At 41.9% G+C, this 23,134-nt stretch overlaps 1 protein-coding gene and 1 long non-coding RNA gene across 4 annotated transcripts in view; both read right to left on the bottom strand.

Annotated features, from left to right (window-relative positions):
- Positions 1-20,166, bottom strand: part of LOC135301505 (uncharacterized) — a 30,024-nt gene extending 9,858 nt beyond the window's left edge. Inside the window, exons 1-3 of the long non-coding RNA XR_010363228.1 lie at positions 14,861-20,166; positions 7,789-8,243; positions 6,766-6,848 (exon numbers count right to left, since the gene is read on the bottom strand). This is a non-coding gene — a long non-coding RNA (uncharacterized LOC135301505). The remainder of the gene's footprint in view (positions 1-6,765; positions 6,849-7,788; positions 8,244-14,860) is intronic.
- CHCHD3 (coiled-coil-helix-coiled-coil-helix domain containing 3) overlaps positions 1-23,134 on the bottom strand; it is a 133,246-nt gene that overhangs the window by 63,249 nt on the left and 46,863 nt on the right. The window lies entirely within an intron of this gene.

The raw sequence follows: 23,134 nt of genomic DNA, 5'->3' as shown, positions 1-23,134 counted from the left end.
ACTACAGAATGTCACCAGCTGGGAAAATAAATGAGTTAATGAGGAATTTAAAACTGCTGAGCCACAGTCCCTGAATGGATCCAATGGCTTGAGCAAGTCTCTGCTCAGTGAATTTCCCAAAATCAGCCTCAACACAGAGAAATCCAGGCAGCACAAAAAGCAATTCCCAGGCTGAAAAAACACTGAAGTGCTGAGGAGCACCTGGAAGGAAGGGACAGGGACTCCATGGCCCAGGTTCCCCAAAGGAAACCACCACTGCTGGCTCCTCAGGCTTCTCCCTTCCCACTTCCACTCTGGGACAGGAGAAGGCTCCAGGGAAAGCTCAGGGCCTGCAGGGGCTCCAGGAGAGCTGCAGAGGGACTGGGGACAAAGGACAGGAGCCAGGGAATGGCTGCCAGTGCCAGAGGGCAGCCATGGATGGGATCTTGGCCATGAGGAATTGCTGGCTGGGCTGGAATTGCCAGAGCAGCTGGGGCTACCCCTGATCCCTGCAGTGCCCAAGGCCAGGCTGGGCACTGGGGCTGCAGCAGCCTGGGATAGGGGAGGTGTCCCTGTCCAGGTCATCCATGCTGCCCTTCCTGCATGACCCCAAAAATGGGGAAGCACCATCCCATGCAGGAGGACAAGCTGTGCCCTCGGGTCAACTCCTTGTGTAGCCTCAAGAAAGATTCCTTCTTTTTCCTTTTTTCTGTTTTTCCTTTTTTCTGTTTTTCCTTTCCTTTCCTTTCCTTTCCTTTCCTTTCCTTTCCTTTCCTTTCCTTTCCTTTCCTTTCCTTTCCTTTCCTTTCCTTTCCTTTCCTTTCCTTCCCTTCCCTTCCCTTCCCTTCCCTTCCCTTCCCTTCCCTTCCCTTCCCTTCCCTTCCCTTCCCTTCCCTTCCCTTCCCTTCCCTTCCCTTCCCTTCCCTTCCCTTCCCTTTTCCCTTTCCCTTTTCCATTTCCTTTTCCATCCCCTTTCCCAGGTTCCCAGGGATGCCTGCCAGCAGTCTGAGTGCAGTCTGTGCAGAGTTTGGAGGCTCCACAATCCCTGGATTTTCCAAAGGAACACCATTATTTTAACACGAATGTTTTTTCTGTTGTGGGTGAGAGCGTCTGGGAGGGAAAGCAAACACTTAAAAGTGCTTTCTAAAAAAGAGATTTCATCCCAGTCAATAAGATGCTTCAGAAAATAGAAACTGCCAAGTACTTCTATAATAATGGGGGAAAAAACCCCACCACCCTCTTTTGGGAGTTGCTAAAACATGTCAATTTTTATACAATCTGGTTTTTTTCTGCCCAACGCTGGGAGTGCTCAAAAGCAAAGCTCTCTGCTGGATTTGTGAAGTGTAATTTTTTTTTCCTGCATGCCTCCAATCTATTTGTCATGCAATGCAGCCTGTCCTAGCCCACAGTGAGAATTAATGCTTAATTTTCTGAACGTGGAGAGACACACCAACTATTTGCACAAGTAATGGCACTGGTATTTGCATGAAATTGAGAATGGCAAAGAATTGCTCAAATTAGATTAATTTGGAAATGATAGAAGAGTTACAACTTTGCTCTGTCCTTTAAGAGGAAGAGAGAAAAACTGCAGAACAAAACATGACTGATCATAAATAGAGAAAAGGAGCTCATAAAATGTTTATTCAGCCTTTAGAACAGAGTACACGACACCCTGCTGAGATTCAGGCGATTCAACAAATGTGGCTCTGCAATGAAACAGGAAAAACATCTGGGTAGGGATTGAAGGAATTCTTCCCTGGGAGGGTGGGGAGGGGATGGGATGGAATTCCCAGAGCAGCTGGGGCTGCCCATGGATCCCTGGAATGTCCAAGGCCAGGCTGGACACTGGGGCTGGAGCAGCCTGGGATAGGGGAGGTGTCCCTGCCATGGATGGGGTTGGACAGGATGGGCTTTGAGGTCCCTTCCAACCCAAATCCTTCTGTAGTTCCATGAATAAAGGTGCAAAGTGTCCCTGGAGAGGGGCTGGGAACACAAACCCTGAGAGGAGCCCTGAGGGAGCTGGGGGTGCTCCCCTGGAGAAAAGGAGCCTCAGGGCTGCCCCCAGCCCTGCCCAGCTCCTGAAAGGTGCCTGTGCTCAGCTGGGGCTGGGCTCTGCCTCCAGCAGCACTGACACAGCCACAGCACAGCCCGAGCTGGGCCGAGGGAAATTCAGGCTGGAGAGCAGGAAAAAGCTTTTCCAGCAGGGGGATAAAGCTCTGGGATGGCTGCCCGGGGAGGGGGTGCAGTCACCATCCCTGGGGGTGTTTGAGCAGCCTGGATGTGGCACTGGGGCCAGGCTCTGCCTGAGCTGTTGGACCCCATGGGCTGGAAGGTCTCTCCCAACCCAGCCATTCTGGGAATTCTGTGGATGATCTTCAAGTTCCCTTCTACCCCACTGTAACGAAATTCTCTATTAAAAAATTTTAGGGCTAGAGGAGTAACAAATACAACAAAGGTTAAGAGATTTCAAAAAGAAATTTCAAAAGGGGTGGAAAAAGTACATCTTTGCAGTGCAGGAAACAAGAAATTATATGACATGTTTTATATATAGCTATAATTACATTTAATTGCCTTGCTACTATCAGCAAGTTATCCCATCTATCTGCGTGGTAACTCAGATATTCAAGTTCACTTGACACTCTGCCTTTATTTAACACAGATACCCATGGATGGAAGGGATAAAAAAACTGCCATTCCTAAAGAAATCCCACTTTTCTCATAAAAATTTTCTTATTATTTTTATTAATAATTTCTCATTTCTTATTCTGTAGCAATCTCTGACCAACCAAAATGATATATAAATTATCGATATGCAGGAAAATACCCACAGGGATCTTCTGGTGCATTTGGAATTATGGAATCACAGAAGGGTCTGGGTGGGAAGGGATCTGGAAAATCATCATCATTCCACCCCTGCCATGGCAGGGACACCTCCCCTGTCCCAGGCTGCTCCAACCCTTCCTTGGGCACTGCAGGGATCAGGGGCAGCCCCAGCTGCTCTGGCAATTCCAGCCCAGCCAGCAATTCCTCATGGCCAAGATCCCATCCATGGCTGCCCTCTGGCACTGGCAGCCATTCCCTGGCTCCTGTCCCTTGTCCCCAGTCCCTCTGCAGCTCTCCTGGAGCCCCTGCAATGTGCTGGAAGCTCTCCCTGGATCCTTCCCTTCTCCAGGGAACATTCCCAGTTTTCTCCATGGCTGAGGGGCTCCAGACAAAATCCATATTTTACCTTTCCAAACCCAGCCAGTCCCTGGCAGTGACAATTTTTCCCTCCCCTCTTTATCCCAGGGAGCTCTAGCAGGCATTTCCTCCATTCCATTCCACTCCACTCCATTCCATTCCATTCCATTCCATTCCATTCCATTCCATTCCATTCCATTCCATTCCATTCCATTCCACTCCATTCCACTCCATTCCATTCCACTCCATTCCATTCCATTCCACTCCATTGCATTCCATTCCATTCCATTCCATTCCATTCCATTCCATTCCATTCCATTCCATTCCATTCCACTCCATTCCATTCCACTCCATTCCACTCCACTCCATTCCACTCCATTCCACTCCATTCCATTCCATTCCATTCCATTCCATTCCATTCCATTCCACTCCATTCCATTTCTAGGTGCACAGGGCTGTATTTTCCATGCCCAAGTTCAATTTTGTTTGGGCCCTGAGATCCTGACCAGGAACCTCTGGTAGGAGCAGAACTGTCATTCCTTCCAGTGATTTACAGCTCCCAGAAATTCCAGAGGAAATCTGGAATTGGGAATCTCTGGCATGTGGAATATCACTCCAGGTGCAGAAATTCAGCTGCTGCAAACTAAAATTCAAGAGAGTCTTCTCTGCTCCTGTGAAAGCTTCATCTGTAACACAGAGTGAGCAATAATCTTATTTAATGATGGGGGAAAACCTCACATCTCCTGAAACTTACCTGGAGTTGATTAAGAAAAAAACAGACACAGCAGTTTTGCCTGAAATTTAAGCTGTGAGGGTTCAAAATCTTAAGAGAAACATGAATTTTCATTTCTCTGAATCTGTACCAAAAAGTCCAAAATGCACATGGGCTGTGCTCCACATAAACAGAGCTGCTGCATCAATGAAGACTTAAAAAAACCCAAAAACCCCAAAAAGTGAGATAAAATCAATGAGCAATGCTCAGAGTGGAATCTGCCTATTCAAACCAGACATTTTATTTTTATTTTGTTTGATTTTTTTCCCCCGTCAGGGAGTTGTGGAGGTCTCACCTTTCAGTGCTTTTACTTCTGCCAAAGTTTACTCTAAAAATCAAATAAATAGTCCAGACAACACATTTTTATTCTTAAATCCATATTCTAGCAGCAAACAAGTAGTTTTTCAATGGAAATATTTAATGTTCAGGATACTCAGATTAAATGAGAGCCAGTAATGGAGCTGTGGTCAAGTGACATAAAAAATGCAGTCAGGGATTTGGATTTCTTAATTCCACCAAAATTAAGCTGGAAAAAGAACACAGGTGCATTTTTTGGCATGCTTTAGGAACACAGGTGGATTTTTTCCTCACTCTGAGTATAAAATTTTGACCATCTGTGTGTGTAATTAGATATAAATATATTTATATTACTTATAAATGTATTTATTTTATTTATTTACATTTACATAATTTTAAAGTTATTAAAAATACTTCTTTTTATTTATGTCTATACTTAATTTACTACCTAACTACAAATCTTCCCCTGAATTTTGTGGCACCAAAACCAGATATTGACACTTTTACAGGGTTGGGTTTTTTTTTTTGTTTTTGTTTTTTTTTTTTTGTTTGTTTGTTTTTTTGGGGTTTTTTTGTTGTTTGTTTGTTTGGTTTTGGTTTTGGATTTTTTTTTAAATATAACAGGGAGTACCAAAAACCCTGAATATTTGATTTCCTTTTTACTCAGCTCCTCAAAAAACTCCAAAGCTTTCCCAAACATCCCCAAACTCCTCAAAAGTGGCAACAATATTTTAAATGCATTTTTGTGCAACAGAAAAGAAACTCTGAAGACAAAGATTCACCTTTTGGAGGTATAAAATTGTATAAAATATTTGCTAAGTGTGCAAGCACAGGTACAGTCAGCGTGATTTGAGCTCCATGAGAGGAATCACTTTTATCCTGCATTCCCCTGAGTAAAATTTAGATTTTGTGTCTGTTATTTAGGGGAGGAATAATTGGATTTTATTGCCCTCTCTGTTTGCAGATGTATTTACATATAAAAAACCTAAAATATTTCTTAAAAGTTGAGTAGCAGAGATGGTAAAACCCCAAGCACAGCTCATCCCCTGCTCCTGAGATGTTCTCAGAGCAAGACTGATAAATCAAGACACAGAAACGCAAGAACTATGGAAAAATGAAAATAAAATGAGGCAAAAAAATGATGGATCTGGCAAAGGTGACAAAATCCCAAATTATGGCTTGAGAATTCCCAAAAAACAGTGGGAATTGCAACTGGATGAAGAGAATTTTCTTCTTTTCTAATGGATTTTTTTTCTTTTTTTAAGCTATTGATGGATTTTTTTAAAATTAAGATGCACACACAACAGGAGGGATGGGAGATTCAATCCTGCTGCTCTTTTCCTCAGGATGTCTGCAGCAAAATGATTTCTGGTATTTCCAGAGGTACAAAAAAAAGGTGTGTAATGCTCAGAAATTCCTAATTACTCTTGGAAGCAATTCAAAGATTGCCTTAGTATTAAAAAAAAAAGAACCTCTGGATAAAAAAGGAATAAAAACATGTAAGAGAATAAATTAAATGGAGTAGGTTAATAATTTGTATTATCTTATCACTGAGGTTTAGACAGTCAAAAACCCATAATGGCAAGGAAATTTAGATTTAAAGGAAAAATTACATCTATAAACTTACCCATTTGCCTGAATATTAAAATTTTAAAAAATTAATGATCTGCTTATGAAAAATATCAGATCAGAAGCACCTCAGTGCAGAGGGAGGCTGGATCCCCATTTATTGTGGAACCATTCCCACTGATGGAATTCCATCAATAAAAGTCATTATCATAAAACCTGGCTCCACTCTGCCCTACTCCCTTCTCCCCAAAACATTGATCTATTTATATAGGAAAAATTATTTATATTTTACACCAGTGTCGCATTTGGGACAGGTCTCAAACATCACTTCTGGCTTAAGAGCAAAATTAAGGGATCTCCTTTTCCAAAATTCCTTAAAAGCTTCACAATGAACAAAAATTATGCCAAATAATCAAGTTACAAACCCTCTTTATTCTTTATTTAATAGCTCCTTGTCAGCACAACTTCTTCCTGTCTTAAATAAACTACAGAGGTTTTTGCTTGTTTTTTTTTTTTTAGAACTATGGAGTCTATTTTTATGTAGAAATATTAAAAATATTTTAAAAATAAAAGACAAGCACTCAGCATGCAAGAAAATCCAGCCATGCAAGCTCCACATGCCCACAGAGAGATCTAAGGCAGGAACAAATTAATTTAATCTTATTATTTGAAGGTCCAGGACTGGAAAGAGCTGCTGAACATTTGTGGGGAACCTGTGTCACTGTGATCTGCATTGTCACAGAAACAGCTTTCAAATTAAAACCATTCCTAATAAATGAAAGCAGGGCAGAGAACTCTGAAAAGGAGAGTCAGAGGGTGAAAATAAATAAAAATACGAATTTTCTACATTGCTCTCCCACCATGTCAGATCCTTATTTACCCTAAATTTTACCTAAAATTATTTTTAATCACTACATCCATGAAAACCACAGTGGAAGGAGGAATGCACAGTAAAATATCAGCTGTACCTGATGTCATCCTGCCCCAACTCCAGTGCAACCATGACTGAGAATTCAGTCAATCCAGAAAGAGAAGCAGGAACTTTTCTGTTCTAAAATTAAAAATCACAGGGCAGGAGTTTCATTTTCCCACCTGTTAGTACAGCAGGGTTAATTAAATCCATTCCTCTGTATTTCAGTCTCTATTTCCAGAAAGAAAAACTGGCAGTGATAATTTTATAGAATATTTGATCAGCACTGATGCTGGGAATGCAAAGCAATCAATGCTCACTCTTATAAACAACCCAGGTAAAGTATTAAATACATTAAAATGAAAATCTTGTGGTAATTCAACTTCAGGGTAACTTGGAGTTGGTGTCTTCAAAACCATTTTTTATAAATTTTTTGTGCTCCAAGCAATTTCTTAGTGATGATCATGTGAAGATCTCCACCAAAAGCCAACAAAAAATCATTAATTAAAAATACATTATTTTTTATATAAATACATATTTTTTAAAATTTTCTGTGCTCCAAGCAGTATCTTAGTCATGATCATGTGAAGATCTCCACCAAAAGCAAACACAAAAATCATAATTCAAACGACTGGTTTGGGGAGATGTTTTTGTTTTGGTTGCGTTTGGTTTGGGGTATGTTTGGGTTTTATTGGTTGGGGTTTTTCTCAGAATTAAGCTTTTTTCACTGTTTTAATATCCCCATCCCTGGAAGTGCCCAAGGCCAGGCTGGGCAGGGTTTGGATCAATCAGGGATAGAGGAAGGGGTGGAAGGAGATGATCCCAAAGATCCCTTCCAAACAACCCAACCCAACCCAACCCAACCCAACCCAACCCAACCCAACCCAACCCAACCCAACCCAACCCAACCCATGCTGGGATTCTGACTCTAAAACCAGATTTTGAGGAAAACCAACCCCTTTTAGCTGAGCCAAGTTTAGCAGGGGTGGCACTGCATGATCTCTAAGGTCCTTCAAACCCAAACCATGTCATTATTGTATGAAATGAAGACAAGTTTTGATGAAAAATTCCTTCCTCTCACCTACACCCGTCCTTTGTGCCCACGAAATATTGCAGAGCCAAGTCCAGCACACCCAAAACGTGGCAATTTCTCTCTTTCCACTCCAAATTGTCTTTAATTATTATCTTTCCTGTGGACAGCTGCTACAGGGATGACACCCAAACGATCAGGGAAGGTCATGTAAAAGGAAATTAAAGACAGGAACAATGATTTTGGACGGAAGGCTCAGTTTGGTGAAGCTCTGAAATTATTCCTTATCTCAGCACTCACCAGCTCCTGTTCCAGCCTGGTTTCCTCCAAGAAATTTTTATTATTAACTGCAGCTCTTAATATTAACTTTGCTGAGGTAAAAACAAGCTGATTGAGACAGAGTCATGTTTTGAAATTAAAGTGCCACTACAGGTCGTGCTGGAAAATAAAATGAAGGAAGGAATTCTGTGTACAAAAGGTCTTTCCCAACCACTGAGTTAAAGAGCCTGCAAAAAATGCAATTTCAGGTAAATCTGTGCGTTTTTAAGGACTGGCAAGAAGTATTAAGATAAAGGAATCTTCCAGACACACAAAATGCATTCCTGTAGGTGTAGAGTTCTTCATGGGCATTTTATTAAAAAATAATCCAAAAATAAAATACCTGTGCTGGGGAAAAAGGGGTTCCATGGAGTGATTAGTGCAGGGCTGGAATTGCTAAACTGCCATCCACAGGTTTTAGTTGTCCATGAAACCAGCCAAAATTATATATTTTTTAAAAAAAATTACATCTTTAAAACTACTCTTTTCTTTTCAAATACAACGTATTATTGGTCTAAGTCATGTTCATTCTCTTTTTATTACACTCAATTTGATTTCCAAAAGAAAAAAAGTATTTTAAACAATAAAGAATTGCTAAAATATCTCCATCTGCAAATGTTTAACTCAATATTGGTTGTATTCTGCTTATTTTTACAATCTCCATCTTGAAAATAAATTCCCCCATAAGCAGAAAAAGAAATAAAAGACAACTAATAAGGGGAAAAAAATTCTATTTTCTTTCTGAATTATTTTTGTTCAGAGCTTGTCCGTCTGCAGCCCCTCAAAGCCTTCTCTGACTGAAGATATGAATGAAGAATTCTGGAAATTCAAGCTGGAATGTTGCTGCACTGCAGGGATTTGCCACATGGGGGATCCCAAAGTGAATGGACTTGAAAGGAAGCCAGGGGGGAAAAGCCACGAGATGATGCCATGAAAAAAAGGAAAATTCAGTGTTTCCATTTAAAAAAGGACAAATCCAAGCAGATGTATATAAACATGGGAATGTGTTGTTCACTAAGCAGCTTCAGAAAAATATCCTCTTTTTTCCCCTCTTCTGAAGCCAGAGTTATACAGGTAAATTGCTTCTAGTAATACAAAATGATAAAAATTCCATGATTTTATTGATTTTCAGTATTTGAATCTTTTCTATTTTGCAGAGATGCCAACTTACAATTGAATTATCCATCTGTAAATGCATCCCCACACAGAAACAGATGCATGGGCATTAGCACACGTGTCAAATCTCCATTTCATGCTTATATTTTCACTATTATTTCAAGAATTCACACTTATTCACACCTAGGAGTAAGTCTGAGGTCTGTACCAAAGCACATTTCATTCCTTGAGAAAATTAAATTTTGTTTCACTTCACTGCTGCGGATGTGAGGCGGGAAGGAGGACGAGGTTTTTGCTGCAACTGAGATTGGTACCAATAATTTGGGCATTAATTTGTACTTTTTGTATTGCCTTTAACATCCCTCAGACTTGAGCAGAGCTCAGCACGCAGGTGGCAGCTGCTCTCAAAGAGAAAAATACATGAAAAGGCTGTGTTGAAAAACATTTACTGCCCAAAGGAAGTGCTAGAAGACATGGATAAAAATCCCATTTTTTCATCATTATATATCAATGCCTGTTTATTTTACTTTATTACCAATTTGGAAGGAGGTCTTTCTGAGGCCAGTACTTGATACAAACTGCACTACTCTAAGTGGTGTTTTAGAAAGGATTTTAAATCAAAGCCTCGGAATAATTCAATTACAGAATCATTGAATCATTTAGGTTGGAAAAACCTTCTAAGGTCATCCAGTCCAAGCATTCCCTGCCAAGGCCATCAGTGCCCATGTCCCCAAGTGCCACATCCACAGGGCTTGAAATCCCTCCAGGGATGGGGACTCCAGCACTGCCAGGACAGCTGTGCCAGGGCTGGACAGCCCTTTCAGGGATGAAATCTTTCCTAATATCCAATCCAAAGCTCCCCTGGCCCAGCCTGAGGCTGTTCCCTCTCTCCTGTCCCTGTTCCCTGGAGCACAGCCCGACCCCCCCGGCTGTCCCCTCCTGCCAGGGACTTGTGCAGAGCCACCAGGGCCCCTGAGCCTCCTTTGCTCCAGGCTCAGCCCCTGCCCAGCTCCCTCAGCCCCTCCTGCTTCTCCAGACCCTTCCCAGCTCCCTCAGCCCCTCCTGGTTCTCCAGACCCTTCCCAGCTCCCTCAGCCCCTCCTGCTTCTCCAGACCCTTCCCACCTCCCTCAGCCTCTCCTGCTTCTCCATTCCCTTCCCAGCTCCATTCCCTGGACCCTCTCCAGCCCCTCCAGCTCCTTCCTGAACTGAGGAGCCCAGAAGTGACCCCAAGATTCCAGGGGGTCCCTCAGCAGTGCCGGCTCAGGGGACAGTCCCTTCCCTGATCCTGCTGGCCGCTCCATTCCTGCTGAAATCCGGGTGCCATCGGCCTCTGGCCCAGCTGGGCACACCTGGGGACGTCCAGCTGCTGTCACCAGCACCCCCAGGGACATTTCCAGCCCCTCTGCCCCAGCCTGTGGAGCTCCATGGGGTTGGTGGGACCCAAGTGCAGGAGGAGGAGCAGCCCCAGGCTCCTTCCCCCACTCAGACACTGTTCCTGCCATGTCCACTAACTCCAAAACAGGAATTTGGTGGCTCCACCAATCAGTACCACAAAGCTGGTCCCAAATAAACCCTGGCTGCTGCACCTAACCCCAAAATACAACATGAGCAACATGCTACAACTCCCCCGAGCATCCTCAAAAAGCAACAGGCTCACAATTCCCACTTTAGTCAGAGCTTAGTCCTTGCCTAGGAGTCATTAAAGCTCCACACAAAGCTGCAGACCATGACAGATGTTAATTCCACATCCTCTGCTCTGAAGGCAATCCAAGCCTTCCCTAAGCTCATGCTGCTGATTAGTTTTAGGCTGAGCTTGTACTGGTCTTCCTCTCTCTGTTCTAACACTCTGTCGTCGTGGTACACTGGATTTCCACAATACAAGGACTGTGTTTTTCTCATTTCTCAGCAAAATTTCACATAGATCTTCACACCACAAATTGCTACTGTGTTCTATCCCAGGAAAAAAAACATTTCAGTGAATAGTGTGAGATAATGTACTTAATTATATATTTAACTTGCAAAAGCCCTTTGAGAGCCCTGGAGATAGAATTCATTCTATGGAAGCTCTCTTTATTAATAAAAGTACTTATACCAATTACTTTGAACTTCTATAGACAGTGCCTTATTTCAAACTATTTTAATCAATCCTCACAAAATCTCTTGGCAACGGCCTGCAGAAGTACACAGAGGCAAGGGAGCCGTGGTGCTTCAGTGGAGCTACCAATTCTTTATGTTTATTATTCATCCTTACTATGCTTTTTAATTAATCACACAAAATAAAATGTGGTTTGCCAGCCTCCAAGTTCTCCTTTATTAAAAAAGTGATTACATCCAGTAATCTGGAGTTAATATTAGAAAGGCTTAGAGAATTTTCCAGTCTGTACTACTCACAAAGTAACTAATCATTGCAGGAGATTTAAATTAATTTGGGTCAAATGAGATTCAACATCATCTTGCAGGTGCAGCTGCTCCCTCTGCTAAGGTTCCTGATCCCACTGCCACGGTTCTGTGTCAATCCAGCAGCGAGGGAATGGGATTAGCTCAAACCATTCATTCCAACTTTTCCAGCACAGGGATAATGCCCAAAGCAAACCAGGGAAGCTTTTGCATGAATGGCTGCAGGGTGAGGGACACTCGGCTCCTGCAAGGGGAACAGGAGGAGCTGCTGGAGGCCTCCATTTCCTCCACTGAATTCCTGGATGGAGAAGAGCCCAGGGTCTCTGCAGACAGGAGATGATGGGGATGAGCCATCCATGATTCCTCGTTTCAGCTCCTGCCCTGTGATGCGCTGCCTGCCAGTAATCCTGAAATTATGGGCAATGGGAGATGATTTCTTCTGGAGGCAGCCTGGGGAAGGGAAAGATCCAGAGAAACCTCAGAGCCCCTGCCAGGGCCTGAAGGGGCTCCAGGAGAGCTGCAGAGGGACTGGGGACAAGGGACAGGAGCCAGGGAATGGCTGCCAGTGCCAGAGGGCAGCCATGGATGGGATCTTGGCCATGAGGAATTGCTGGCTGGGCTGGAATTGCCAGAGCAGCTGGGGCTGCCCCTGATCCCTGCAGTGCCCAAGGCCAGGCTGGGCACTGGGGCTGGAGCAGCCTGGCACAGTGGCAGGTGTCCCTGCCATGGCAGGGGTGGCACTGGATGGGCTTTAAGGTCCCTTCCCACCCAAACCATTCCAGGATTCTCTGTCTGAACATTCTCATCCTCTGTGATCAGGGGAATGGAGTGGGATGAGCTTCAAAAATCCCTCCCAACCCAAACCACTCTGATTCCATGATTTATATTTTATGGAATCATTAATACATTTTACACAATAAATGACAAACATCTTAAAAGCAGGAAGTCATCTCTTCACCAGAAGTCACTTATCATAAAAACCAATAAGAGCTTGATTTTTCAAGCACCCATCTTATCTCCTACTGAGATCAGGTGATCGTGGCCCAGCCCCAGGGGTGACTCTGACTTGTTTATTCCATCTTTGGAGCCAAGCCCAGCTTGAGGACGAGGAGCAGTGCCAGCTTCTCTCCAGCTGACAGCTCGTGTGGAGCTAAGCCCAGGCTGGTGCCCATTAGCAGGAAAAGTGGGATTGCTCTGGCACAGCTCGGCTGGTGGTGCCCGTGTGGGAGCTCTGTGATTTAGTGAAATCACCAACAACGGCTCATAAAGGCCAGAAAGCTTCAGCCTTTTGAAAGCAATAACCATCAGAATTCCCAGCAGCAGAGGACAATTCCCATCTCTGTGCTATCATTCACTGCCAGCTCAGCCCCAGCTCTGCCCCTGACTGCTCACCCCAAATGCCCACCCCTCCCCACATTTCTCATCACCAGATGAGGATAAATTTTAGCAGCTCTGTTTATTCATTCCCACACTGGCAGTCATCAGGATACAAAAAAAATAATAAATCACCACCATGTGAAGTCAAATAAAACTTGAAAGACTGGCCAATTGTTTTCTTCCCATTTTTTACACCAAAGGCTGCATTAGCTAAATTTCATGATTCCCCTAAGTGCCTTTAAAATTACAAGCAATTTAGACTGTGATTCACTTTCAGGCAGACTCTGACTGCATGCAATTTTTTTCCCCCCATCTCAATTATATCTTAATATTATGGGGGCTGAAATGCATTAAATAAATCATATTTCATAGTAAAGCAATAATACTTACATGCATTTTAGAAGAAATCGTCCTGTGTTATAAATGTATTTATAATGTCATTACCTTATTTTCCACATTGACTGAAATATTAGACAGCAGCCACTGCTCCCAGCTACGGATGGGAGCTTTTAGCAAACCTTATGTTTATTCTGCTCTGGTAATTAGCTGGTTTAGTTAATATAATACAACGTTTACAAACAGCAATTTATCCAATATACAAACTCGCTCCTGTAATTAGTGAAACATTGTTATTGATTAAGATTTAATATGGCTGTTGCTGTTTCTGCAATGTTCTACACAAAGGGAACCATCACTAATTTGTCCGAGGACAGTTCCCCAGTCAAAGTCATCTCCTGGCACAGGACCATGAATTTCATTATCTAGAAAATATTTTCTGCAATATTCTGCCCAGGTTTAAGCAGTTTTAAAGGAGCAGGCAACAACAAAGAGAAATTCAAGATGTAATTACACTTGATTATTCCCTTAATACCAAACAAGTTTAAGGTGACATTTCTATTATAAATCTACATAAAAATACTTTGAAGAACACACACAAAACCCAAAAAATCTCTGCCATAATTTAAAATTCAACACTACAATGGTGTAAAACACAAATATCAAGTGTTTTATCAGTACTATCAGTGGAATAACAAGCATTGGGACAGGGTTGAAATCCCCATCCCTGAGGGATTTAAGATGTGGAGGTGGCACTTGGGGACATGGTCAGTGGTGGCTTTGGAAGTGCTGAGGGATGGTTGGACCAGAGGATCTTAAGGACTTTTCCAAACCCCACTGACTGGATTTTGTGCAGGAGTATAAAAAATGAAATGAATTTTCATGAAAACTGATGTTTTCATGAAAACTGATTTGTCAAAAAGAAGATTCCTTTGGGGAATATTTGCAGTCTTCACAGGAAAATAAAAAATTGATGTTATCTCATTTCTAAATTAAGGATGAACTCCTACCACCAACACTGGAACCTGAACTGTAATTTCTATTATTATCTGGATTCACCCTTAAATTCACTGTTACCCCAAGCCAAATATTAATTCTGGACACTTTCTCTGCATCACTCACTGGATTAAGCAGCTCCCTTTTAGGAATATCACATTTTATACTTTCATCAGCAGAAGGGAATCAGGCAGTTCTAAGTGAATCCCCATTTTAGCCCTTCAGATGTTCAGATCAGGCACCACAGCCCAGGAAAACACAGCACTAACACACTCAGAAGCACCAAAATCCTGTACAAATAAACAGAATTAGCTCTCCATTCAGACATTTATCTACAACTTTGAAAATTTCAGTCAGCTTTTAAATTCCACGTTTTAAAAAATGCTGCTGTCCAAAAGACTTCAGTGTTGTTGTGGATTCTTTTTAATTTCCAGGCATTTTTTTTTTACAATGCTATTTTGTTTGGAGAGTTTTTCGCTAAGAAAAAATTAAGACGTTTGCACTGGCAAAGCTAAGGGCATATTTAGGAACACAAAACAGTCTAAAAACCTTCCTGTGCGCTTGAAAAAATGTATGAATTACCTGAAAGTTCAGTATGAAGTAGAAAAATCATCAATATTCTGGTCTGGAAACAGAATCACCCTCATAATATTACATTAGATGTTCAGACACTTCTGGAAATGATAGAAATAAGTAATAATAATTAGATTATTAATTGAAGTGAGCAAAATTACGTCTAGATACTACATCTATACCCTGCTCGAGTGGGTGACATCCCTGCCTAAAACACGAGGGTTGGAATTAAATCATCTTTAGGGTCCCTTCCAACTCAATACATGAGATAATGTATTTAAAATCCATTCCTAGATGCTTGTGGAACTCAGAGCAAGACTCAAGGACTCACTTTGGAATGTACTCTAATCATTTAACCCACTTCCATCCATATAATGACCAGGGGAATACTGCAGGAACGAGGCTTCTGTTACAGAGAAATTCATGAAAATGATGATATCCATTAAAATGCTCCAAAAATGTCGAGTTTATCATCTTTGCTACAGAACAGAGCAGGCTGAGCATAAATTATTTATGATGTGTAACAGTTTAATGGAGTATAAAATAGCTTTTTTTTCTTCTCACGAGCAGTACAAGCCCTGATTTTTTTTTTTGTTGTCAGCTCCACACTCGGCGATGTGCTCGACCCATTTACAGCTGTGACATGCAACAATTTGTAAAATTGTTCTATAGAAACTCTAACTTAAAGGAACAACTTACACAAGCCATTTATTACTCTCTTAAAGTGCTATCACAGCACCCTGCCAAGAACACAGCAGGAAATCCCAGGAAAGCACGGGCAGCTCCTCCAGAAATTTGGGGAAGCCCTTGCAGGAGAACCTGCAGCACAGCACCAAAACCTCTCTGTGGGAAGGGGTTTAATCCCAATCCACTTCCATTCCCCTGTGGCCATAATTAATATTATTATTATTAACATCCATAATTAATCCTGCAGGACATACCCCAATCCCAAGGAATGCAGGAATGAGTAGAAATTTGGGATTTTAAGGCCACAGAGTTAAAATTTTAAATTAACAGAACTACAAAGTGTACAATAGATGCCAAAGGCAAAAAGGAGCCCAGTGTAGAACCCCTGACTCTCCCCAGTTCTTCACAAATTATTAAAGGGGAAAAAAATGCTCTGATAGGGAATCCTGGGATGGTTGGGTTGGAAGGGACCTTTGGGATCACTGAATCCCAACCCCTTGCCATGGGCAGGGACAACTTCCACTGCCCCAGGGAGCTCCAAGCCCTGTCCAACCTGGCCCTGGGCACTTCCATGGATCCAGGGGAGCCACAGCTGCTCTGGGAATTCCATCCCAGGGCCTCCCACCCTCATCACACAAAATTTCTTCCTTCTATCCAACCTAAATCCTCTCTCAGTTTCAAACCACTGCTCCTTGTGGATGTTTCTGATTTATAATCAGCAGTTTTTGTGTGCCATGGATGTGGGAGCCATGATAATATCTACACCTTTTGTGTGAAAAGCACCTGAATTATAGAAGTTTAACACCTTAATTAATTATATAAGTTTAATCACCTTAATTATAAAAGAGAAAGGCAACCAGAAGCCCTCAAGGCAGCGAGGCATTTACAGAGACATGGACACTTCTTCAGGAAAATGCATTTATCAGAAAGATGACACCTGAACCAGCTCGGACTGCACTCTGAAATCACCTGGTTTTCTTTAATATTAAAGAGATCTGAGGGTGAAAAATTCTGGCACAGCTGATGACATCCATAACCACCTGAAAATGTTCCTCTCTTTGCCAATGACTGTGCATGGATATTTTGGTTTAAAGCTTTACAGAATTAAAAAAAGTCTAAATACTAAACTTTTAAGGCAGCATAAACTGGAGATTCCCCTAATTAGTTTTGTTCCTCTGCATAATTAACCATCACACCCTTAAAACCAAATGTGAACAGTAAAACTGATTTTAAAACCCCCTCTTTTCCTTCCAAATTATGATCAAACTTGCACTGAGAACTACTGGGAAAAGAAATAGTTGTCTCTTGCTGTTCCACCAGCACAAAAACCTTGTGTCACCCTCTCCATAAAATAAAATTACTTTCCATTCATTTTCCACTCCACAGCCCCTCGAGCTACAGCTCCAGAAGCACGAGAGAGAGTTAAAGATGCTCCACGCTTCATCTCCACCTTTTCTGAGGGCCTAAGCCAAATTCATTTCATCCATGTCAAAAAGAGAGAAAACCCTTCACTAATAATAAACACAATTTCATTTTCTTCTGCTGAGAAATTTCAGCATTGATGGAGTTTCCAAGGAATCTGGTTAGAGCCAGCAGAGAGGTGCCCACCATGACAGTTTCAGGCCATTTCCTCCTTTTACCTCCAATAAAGTCAAATTTAACTTAACTATGTCCATAAGACCCTGGGGGAAAATAAAATAAAATAGAAAAAGGGAGCCCAGAGCTTTGTAGAACACAAAAAGTCCTCTCAGGAATGCAGGGATTTTTGGGAATTCTGCTGGCAATTATTCCTTCCATCAACTCTGGAGCATTGCAGCATCAGACAATAGAGGCCAAGAGGATAAAACTAAATTAAAGAATAAAAAACTCCCAGGAAGCAGAGAAACGTTTGTCCTGAAGATAGGGACAAAAGGATGTTGTGGTTCTTCCATAAGGAGAGGAAAAAAAGGGAGAGAGTTGGAGAAAAAGAAAGCAAGAATGAAGGACTTGGGTGACCAAGGGCAGGAGGAACCTCCAGGAGCTGGCAGAGATGGAAAAAAACAGATTTGAGAAAAAAGTAGGGTATTGGGAAAAACTTACACAGAAACATGTTCAAAAAACCAATTTAAGAGCAGAATTTACAAAATAAATACCACACTTAAAAAGAAGAATTAAAGCTCAGATATCAGCCTACACAAAACCAGCATTGAGTGACAATTCCAACTGTATAAACTATTTTTGTTTTCAGGATAACTTGGAAAGTTTAAAGAATGTCCTAGGTTTGTTCAGCAGTTCCCATGGAGTAAGAGTTTTATCACTTTGCCCAATATCTAAAATATGATATGAACTTCTGTGGACTTTGGAAAGATGAAGAAAAGGAAAATTTGTTTTTTAAACCAGAAAAATATTACTGTAAAGCAAGTGACACCACAATAACAAACCACAGCAAAATCATGACTTCAAGAGTTATTTTATGTGATATTTTTTCTGTGGTGAACTTCAGTTCTGAACTTTGTATTTCCGTAATCTTTAATTCTCATTTATTTATCACCTTTACCCATTCTCAGGCACCAGACTGTCAACACTCTGAACAGATAATGACAAACAGCTTTTTCCACGATATTCCACATCCAATTCACCCTCACAAGGAAAAAATTTTCCCTAATTTCCAATCCAAACCTGTTCTCTTTCAGCTTGGTGTCACCTGTAGATGTGCTGAGGGTCAATAGCCCCATATTTTCCTCAAGGTCAAGTTGGTTCGTAGAAAAATTTAAATTTCACTTTCCAGACCTATCAAAGGTTGCTATTTTTGTGCTGTGCTGTCCCTCACTGGCAGGTAGTTGGTTCAAAGAGTGATTTGCTCAAGTTCAGTATCTCCTTCCCACATCATTTCTTTGAAAAGGAATAACTACAAGCGTTTGGGGGTTTTTCTCCTGCTTCAAACAGGCAGATAAAAGCGAGCAGGAAAATTAAAATATGACATGAGTTACTACGATGTAAAACAAAGATCCAGCTGACCTCTTTATCTCAGCACTTCTCAGATGTCCCTTTATGAAGGCAGAAACAACCCCCATTAATTATCCTTCTTTCCAGTGCATTACAAGAAAACCTGATAGTTATTCCACAGAAGTAGTTCCTCACTCCAAAATATTATGTACACAAAGCCATTGCTGTGAGTCTGCTGGCATGACTTGAATATTTGGGATATTTGAATATTTCAGTTGTTTTACACACTGGAAATGACTCGTTATTGCTGCACACAATAATTCTCTTCCCTCCCAGAAGATTTCCAAGCAGCTTTCTGGCTCCAGAGGCAGGAACCACCAAAAAGGATGCAAAAATCCCTCAATGGGCTCTTCCCGGATATAAATAAACTTTGAAGGTCAACCTGTGACCTCCAGAATGAATTGTTTTAATTCCCACTCACACTCCTCACGCTCCACAAGTCCAACACCTCCCCCAGCCTGCAGCCCAAACTCCTTCTCAAAGTCCTGGCTTTGTGCCTTCATGGGTCTGAAATGCCCTGATTTTGGAATGCAAGCATTCAAGGTGTGTTAATGACTCGGAATGGTGGCAGCTGCTGCAGAAAGCAGCCCTTGGCTCCAGCACAGCCCCATTAAGCATCCATCAGAAACTGCTCCGGATTTGCTCATTTATTACTCCTGTGCGTGGCCCAAGGGGGGAAAAGGGGGAACAGAAAGAATTTCTTCCTCTGAAGCAAAATCATAAGCCACTTACTTATCCTAATGTCACGATTCCCACTGTTTATCTGCATGATAATTAGGAAAATGAGAAGTAATGAGGTTTATTTATTTATTTAGAAGCGTGATTTGAATTCAAATAGCTCTAAAAAAAAAGACACTGCAGTATCTTATTATGTTATCAGAGGGGTGGATTTTCCAAACTCAACTAAATTAATGGAAGTAATGAGACAAGACATATTATCATCTGCTTTTTGTTCAGCCACCCCAAATTTGTGTTGACAAACTTCTCCCTAATTACTCCTGTGTGAAACTTTTTACAGCATTGACAGCTGAAACCAATGTCTGCTTTCAAAATTAAAGTTTTGCTGGCTACTTGTTGAAATCAGGTCTTGTGTGAAGTGGAAGTGATGCCTCAGGTTTTAGCTTTTATATTTTTCACATTCTGTGCTGCTTTGGGGTGTGGGTCTGGGCTCACATTATGGGATGGGGAGCTCTGTGCACAGAGCAGGGAGACAAAACAATTCCTGCTGAGCTGGGCACCAAGGACAAATGATCCCAATGCCAGCCCAGGAGCACAAACCCCGTGGGCTGCAGAGAGAAAAACAAGGATGGGAGTGCAGGGGCTGCACTGGGGTTGGACACTGAACTGCAATGTGCACATGGAGCAGAGCTGAGCCCAGGGAGAGACCCCGGCAGCGCTCGTGCATTTTGGGACCATTTGGGTTCATCTTGGGTGCATTTTGGGACCATTTGGGTTCATCTTGGGTTCATTTTGGGATCATTTGGGTTCATTTTGGGTGCATTTTGGGACCATTTGGGTTCATCTTGGGTTCATTTTGGGGCCATTTGGGTTCATCTTGGGTTCATTTTGGGACCATTTGGGTTCATCTTGGGTGCAGCCCTGGCTGGGCTCTGGTGCTGCCCAAGGTGCACCCATGGAGGAGATCCTTTGAATCAATCCTTGCTTTATTCTTTAGCTCTGCCCAGCCTCTGTTCTAGCTCAGCCTTCTCAAGGAATCAGAAGGTGCCTCTTTGTCTTAAAATCTTTACATTATTCAAAGTTTATTTTTGTTCTCCCTTTGTAGTATTGTGTCAGATTCCTCAAAGACCCAGCTGTACACTCAAGCACCCTCAGCATCACAATTCCTGGCAGGAGGCTGAATTCCCAGCTCCAAAGTCCCCTGCACTTCGCAGGACTGAGCTCAATCAAAGACCCTCAGCCTTAAGAGGATTGGACTATCAGGAGATTCATTCTTATTACTGAACTAAAAGGGTGTTTTAACATCCCCAATTTATTAAGCCTTACATTAAACTTTGCCTTTCTTTAAAAAACAAGGAAGCAGAGTAGTTTTTCCTCCAGGCACAGCATGCTACAGCCACCAGAGAACAGATTATAGAACGCTTGACAGGACTGAAAAATTTCCTAAAATTTGTATAAAACCTCCCAAAACCTACAGACTTCACCGTGACATTCCACTTTTTTTCCCCATCCTCTCCCTGAAATATCCTTTTTAATTAATTTGTGTACACCTGCTTTAGCTGTATTGGCACCTATTACTACAACACTTGAGCACCTCAATATATTCCAGACAGCCAGTGATATGAAAAGATATTAAAAAGATATTAAAAAACCCTTAAAAACTTGAAATTACATCTAAAAAGGACTTCCCTCAGGCTCTTCTCCACGCTGAGCAAATCAAGTTGGTGGAAGCCTGGCTGCTGAGAATTCCAGCCTCTCTGTGCTGCAGGCTCTGAGCCCCAGGAGAACTCTGCACTGAGCTGAGGCCCTGGAGAAGCTTCTAGAATGGAATGGCAGAGCTGGGATTGTGGCTGTGCAGTTTGGATAGAAGTGTGTGATATCACAGGGTGGAAACTCAGAGTTTAAGGGTTTAGGATACAGGAATGTACATAAAGCAAGATGGAGGTTTTGGGGCAGTGGCTGCTCCTTCTTCTTCACCTTCTCCTCCATGGGTTTGGGTGGTTTTGTGTCATTGGATAAAAAAGTCTCCATTGTGGGGCATGGGTGGTTGGTTATTGGGTTAAAAGTGAAAATAATTTAGGTGTCATTTCTCAATTGGACAGTTTATCCTTAAAAGGCCTTGTAGAGAGAGAGATGGGGCTCCATTTTTAGTTTGTTAGAGTGCAGTGCTGTAGAACTCACAGTTTGTGAGACTGTGACATGGATAAGAACTGATAAACATCTGAGTTCCAACAAGAAATACCATCCCACACATTTAATCCCAACCCTGGCAAAAAGAAGATAAAAACTCAACACCAAGTGACCTCAGCCACTCTTGAAAACAGCCCTGAAACAAACTGCCTGATGATTTCTATCTCTCCGTCCCTCAAAACACCTAAATCTGGTAATTCAACCCAAAATGAGGACAACCAGAACACTCGAAAGCATGGCAGTCATATTTTCTGGAAAAATCCCTTCGCCCAGTATTCTTCTCCTGGGAAGCTGAGAAGCCTCAGAGAAAAAGGGAAACAATTTCATCTCATTTGCTTCTTCTGTGTCTTGCTCCTTTGGAATGTGGCTGGAGATTGTTTATCCAACAGGGGACTGTTTCATTGGTTTCATGTGAATTGTTTTGACTTAGTGTCAAGCTGTGTCAGGGCTGAGTCACGAGTTTTCATTAGTATCCTTTTAGCCTTCTGTAAGTATCCTTTCTGCGTTCTTTAGTATAGTTTAGTACAGCATTCTTTAGTATAATATAATATCATAAAATAATAAATTAACCTTCTAAGAACATGGAGTCAGATTCATCATTCCTCTCTTCGTCTGGGAACCCCGCAAACACAATACTGAAGTGAATCTATCCCTACCCAAAAACCCAGCTTAAAGTGAGAGCAAAGAAATATTGAATAAAGTCAGAGGAAGGGAGGCCCAGGACTCTCAGACTGTTTTGTCGCGTGGAGGAGCCGCGCACGCTTCGAGCGCGGTGTCAAACGAACATGTTTTAATCCTTCCATGGATTTGTAGCGTGTCATGTACAAGGACAAGCCCTGACAAGGCTTTGATGTGGTTTTTGTTGTGTCACACAACCGGCAGGGTGCACACGCTCCAAAGGCCCACGAGTAATCAAAAGGAGCCTGGCTGGGAATGTTTATAGCCAAAGAACGGGATTTAAAACGTTCTTCTCCTGCTTGCTCCAGGGCAGAAGGAAGACTTGTCCCTGAAAGAGGGAAGGTGTGTGGAAAAAGGGATTATTAGCCTTACTTTTTGCCCATGCATGACAAGGAATGATGATATTCATTTGGGGAGATAGCAGGGCAATTTTGTTAGCGTTCAATAAAAAGGGAGTAGCACGAACAAATTGGTTAATGAATGAGGGAGGAGAGAGCAGAGTATTATGCAGTGAATCTATAAAAATGAACTCAATTTGAATTCAACCCAAAGAACAAATTGATGGAGCAGCAGGCTTTGTAAAGCACTAGATCTTCATCTGAATGCCGAAATAACACAGTGATTAATTTTGCTTCAGTTAAATATCTTGGGGTTTGCTATATAAGAATTAAAAAATAACATGCTTTAAATGCTGCTTGACTATCAAAACACATTCACCATTCAAAAAGAAAGCTTAAAGAGAATAAATGCTCCTTCTCTGTACTTTGCTTGCCTTCAAAATTCTCATTTTACTGTGGTTTTCCTGTCTGTCAAACTTTGACACGGAGGAAAAAAAAAAGCCATTAACTGTTACACAGAAAAATTATAAAAAATACATCTATAACATGTTGTCAAGTGAAATGCTGAAGGAAGGAGAAAATTATTTCTATTGTTCCACCGAAACAAATATTTTGAATGTCAGCATGGATGTTGTAAAAGGACAGAAGAGAGACCCAAGAAAAGGCAACTTGTGGTTCCCAGGCCCTCCATGGCAATTTCAGAGAGGAAATAAAACATTTATTTACC

The sequence above is a fragment of the Passer domesticus genome, chromosome 5, assembly GCF_036417665.1.
Source record: "Passer domesticus isolate bPasDom1 chromosome 5, bPasDom1.hap1, whole genome shotgun sequence".
Lineage (NCBI taxonomy): Eukaryota > Metazoa > Chordata > Aves > Passeriformes > Passeridae > Passer > Passer domesticus.
The sequence above is the reverse complement of the archived record's forward strand: the minus strand, read 5'-3'. Positions and strand labels throughout refer to the sequence as shown.